The following is a 4,662-nucleotide window of genomic DNA, read 5'->3' on the forward strand; positions in this document are numbered from 1 at the left end:
CTTTATGTAAAATTTCAGGTGCTGAGATATTTTGGACAAAGTATGGTTGTAAAAGACTCGTGTCAGTTTCATGAACTCAGCTGTCCCAACCACCTCCGACAAGAGGCGTCAAAACAGAAGTAGAGGTGCTCAAAAGAGAGCACTGATATTTATGCTTCAGGTGACGGCTTCGACTCTTCAAAGTGCAGTGTGCGCAGCGAGTACACACCTCCAGCATACTCTGCTGAAAAGCAGCGTCCTGGCGGTTCCGGGCGTCAGTAAGGGAATCCAAACGATGCGATTCATACAGCATCTGGCGCAGCACCTCATTGGCCCCATCGTCTCACCGTCGCTTCCCAGGAAGGCTAGGCGTGGCACGCGTTGAGGGCTGCAGGGGGGGCTCTGGTGTGTGCTGCTGTGAGGGCTGCGGCGAGGGCACCGGTGTAGCTGTCGGGAAAGAAAATGTGCTCATCACGTGGTGGAATACGCAAAACATTTGGTACAATGTGTTAGAGGACTTGACATAAATATACAGGACAGCAATCTTGGGCAGCATTGTTGTAGCATATTTCATGTGCACATTTGCTAGACTGCTAGGAGATGTCACAGCCTCACTGCAAGAGAAATAAACATTCTGCACTGCGTGGCAAAGCCAGAGAGAGATAGTTTTGTGTGTACTGTAGAATCACTGCAGTATTTTGGCTACTGCTGCAAATGCTGCCAGAGAGTATAGTGCTATTACTTTCAAGCAGCTGCCAGAAAGGGTAGTATGGAGCTTGAATAATGGCAAGCCAATTCACGGTCTGTGGGGCTCCGTGTGTCTTGTCGACAACTTGCTGAGGCTCCCCGTTCATCTCCTCTGCTGTAACAGGGTAAAAGGTGCGGCTGATTGGTACTGGCAAACCATGAAACTAAAAGAGCACCAGCAAAAGAGAAGCAATCAATAATAATCAACCACTTGTCTATGCATTCCTGCACCTCCTCCTAGCCTAAAATACACCACAGATGGAATAAACAGTGCTAGCAAGGCGCAAGGCACAGACATCATGTTTTTAAACGGCCGACCCCTTGTTGTTGAGAATCGACGCAAGCTGGATCCACAGCTCGCGCTTTTCAACAGCTGTGTATGAGTTTGTTAGGTCGGCAGAAGCCCGAGCCAAGAGCGGATGGCTCTCCGTAAACTCTATTATGATAAGCTCTTGCTCGCTCGGCATTCTTCGTGTTGGCGCCATTTCGAGACTATAATTCCCGCTTAGAGAATTGCAGCAGCGAACACAGCGGGGAAAACAAACAGGGAATAGTTTCTGCTCCGCTTTTCGAAAGCAGGGAATAACAGAGAAAAACCTTTGCTCTGAGTTCGGGCTAAAATGTTTTTACAGGAACATATGCGTGTGCTGCGCTGCAGCAACTTATAGCACAGCCAAGAACGATTGTTAGCGTGCGCCCAACCGCATGTCTTGGTTCTTGCTCCTTCCCAACTGAATCATTTGTGCCAGACGTTTATGAAGCCAAAAAAGTTGATTTTATCCAGCAAGCCGTGCTTCGTGGACGTCTTGTATTTGCTAAAGTGAAAGAAACAGAACCCAAATCACATGCTTGGCATGTGGCATCTTTAAACCAATAACACAGGCTTACCTCAAGTTGTCTTCGTCGATTTTCGGGCCCGACGTTTCGTGCAGGTTCCTTTCTGGAGGCCCGTGACCTTCACTGGCTTCGATAATTGTTATCCGCTCACTTTGGACAACCAAATAGAACCTTGATTTCAGACGACGCGTAAAAAAGCAGGAACTAGCCGTGGGATCAGCTGCTTTTTTGAAGGCCGCCATGTTCAGTGTTTACATCTGCCAGCGCGCCCTCATGGCAACAAAACTTACCCACGAAAGCAGTTATTTGCAAAAGTGAATGTCCTTCTTGTTTTACTTCATGGCAGTGAGAGTAAAATACACTTTTATGAAAGAATAAAACAATGTTCATTTTATTCACTGCGTGTTCTTATAAAAAAGTTAGCATACGGCCCCTTGCCGTGCAAATAAACTCTTCCGGGGAGGCACCCTACTAGCCATTGGTTGATTCCTCGTTCCGTCACGCGTTGACGTCTCGCCTTGTCGTCATGCTGTCGTCATTTTGACGTAACGCTCTACAACTTTAGAGCGAGTTCCGTAATTCGGGCCCTGGCCACCGTGGCAGCTGTCAGCGGCGCGACGCGCCGGCGAGACCGAGTGGGGGAGGAGTGGAAAGGAGAAGAGGGGGAGAGAGTGAATTCACGTCCAGGTACGACGATGAAGAAGGAACTCCCAGCGAAACGCAACGGCGAAAGACCGACTTTGCAATTCGACTGAGCGAGTTCCACTCGGCCAGCTGTAGCTAATACGTCGATCCAGGTTTAACCAGAGCTAAACCACAACCATTTTTCCTCTGGTATGCTCCCCCAGTCGGACCTCAATGACCGTTAGACGTCGCATCCTGCGATCTCCTGGACTAATCGACAAGAATCCAGCACAAACGTGGCTCATCGGCGAAAAGAAGCGGGACTTAAATGTAAGGTAAGCAAGAGAGCACCTGGGCTGAAAACGTGACAGGTGAAATCGAGTGACTAGGACGGATTAAGTCCTAAACTCATTATATCAGTTCGGCAATACCAGATTCCTACTGTAAAGCAAAGAGGAAGACGCGTCATGGTATGGGGCTGTTTCGCTCATAGAGTCGGTTCCCATCACGGAAACCCACGTACCATGGCAAAAGGCGTGTACAGGCAATTCATGGGAGCGTGATGCTTCCGTGGACACAAAATTTTGCCTCGGAATGTCTTCTAGGAGACCCACCCAAAGCACTCCTCCAGTCCTGTTACAAAATTGTGTAAAAGATCGTTCTTAAAACAGCCCAAGCAGGACATAGATAGGCGCAGGAACAGACATAGACATAGGCACTCGGTGTATGTTTTTTCCTTCATATATGAAATGTTTTCGGGATTTTAAGAATGATCTGCCACCAACTCGCCCAAGCTTCTACTCTGTTTTAAAAGAAGATGGGTGAGCATTACGGAGTGATAGAGCCAATCACCTGATATGAGACCCATTGAGCATCTATGCAAGACTTTTTCCTCTGATCTACGATAATAAGGCAGTATAAAAGGGCAGTATCTACAATATTGCCGCGAATCTTTGCAGTGTTTGTGCCTTCTTCAAATCTGCTGCCACGCCACTTTATCGCTTTGTTTGCGACGCAAGGCGTGCCTAGATTTATCTGTACTGATCGCGGCTAGGCAGAGCTGATTTTACATTGTTCCGTAATGTTCTGGTGACTTTGCACGATTTATCTCGAAAGTTCGCTATCAGCTTGAAATTGAGCATGGCCGACAGCGGCAGGCATTCTGTTCGACGACTGCCGAGCACGCTGTTGCTACGCCGCCCCCGAGTTATTCAGTGCATTGTGGGCGCAAGTGAGCCCAAATAGAGTTTTGTTTAGACAAGATTTTCGCAGCTTTCTGCTCTCCGGAGTGCAGTCACCACTTTGCGTCATCTGGTGGAGGTGCTGGGTTGCCTTCAATGTTCCGGACGCCCCCTTCATGTCGTGACGCCGGCCCTCTGCGCTTCGCACCTGAGGACGAGCCAGCAGCTCAGCGAGCCAGCCGATGTCTCCAGGGAGGGGAGGCTGAGTTCGGCACCCTGCCGGACCGCACCAGAAAACGAAAGGACGCCGCTACGAGCACCACTAGTTCGCCAAAGATGTCGACGCCGATCATACTGCAGCAGCCGCGGGTGCCGCCAACTTTCAATGGATTTCTAGGCGAAGACCGCGAAGAGTGGGAGGGCTCAGCACGCACGTGGTATGAAAACCCCGAGTCTTCCCTAACGACATGGGAGCTACTCAAGAAAGAACGCTTGAAGGTATTCACCAGCGTTGTGAGGAAATAAAGAGCTGAACTACTCCTCGAGTCCAGGATCCAGCTTCCGAATCATTTAGTCCGCGGTTACGTGGAAGAAAGTTCAGTTTTTAATGCGCGGCGTAAAGGAACAACTCTTTGGCAGCCTCGTCCGCCAGCCGCCAAAAACAGTCGACGAATTCATGCAAGAAGCCTGCACGATCGAAAAGAACCTCGACGTCCGGGCTCGGCAGTACAACCGCCCTTCCTCTGTCTGTGCAATGTGTCCGGACACGACGACAACCACCAGCGACAACTTGCGGGGACTGATCCGAGAAATCGTCCGCGAGGAGCTACGCCGATTACTGCAATCCTCGCCACAGCCGCAAGCAGCGACTCTCATGGACGTGGTACGGGAAGAAATGCCACAGGCATTTGGCACCCGACGGCCACAGAACCACAGGCCATGACCTACATCGCTGCAGTACGCACTGCTCAGCCCAAACGACAACCCCTACGTCCTCTTCGACTTCAACCACTTGTACCCGAACGCCGCCTCCCTGCCCCCGCTCGCCCAGCCTATGAGCGACGCTGAAGCCCCAGGAAATGTGACGTCTGGAAGACTTCCGACAACCGACCGTTGTGCTTCTATTGCGGTGAGGCCGGCCATATTCTTCGTCACTGCCCGTACCGATGTATTAATCTTCAAGGATTTGCTGTTGACGCCCTACGACCAAGCTTCGGCCAACGTCCGCAGGAAATCGACGAGTACCTGCGTCGAGAGGAGTGCACGCCGAGCCGCCTTGCGCGCTCACCATCGC

The 4,662-nt window shown here is 50.6% G+C and overlaps 1 long non-coding RNA gene across 1 annotated transcript; it reads right to left on the reverse strand.

Moving 5' to 3' along the window:
- Nucleotides 1–364: 364 nt before the first annotated feature.
- Nucleotides 365–1,795, reverse strand: LOC144122966 (uncharacterized). Its single transcript, XR_013312958.1, has 3 exons — nt 1,615–1,795; nt 780–841; nt 365–426 (listed from the first exon to the last, which is right to left on the reverse strand). It is a non-coding gene; the product is annotated as an uncharacterized LOC144122966 (long non-coding RNA).
- Nucleotides 1,796–4,662: the final 2,867 nt, after the last annotated feature.

This window comes from Amblyomma americanum, chromosome 3 (genome assembly GCF_052857255.1).
Source record: "Amblyomma americanum isolate KBUSLIRL-KWMA chromosome 3, ASM5285725v1, whole genome shotgun sequence".
Lineage (NCBI taxonomy): Eukaryota > Metazoa > Arthropoda > Arachnida > Ixodida > Ixodidae > Amblyomma > Amblyomma americanum.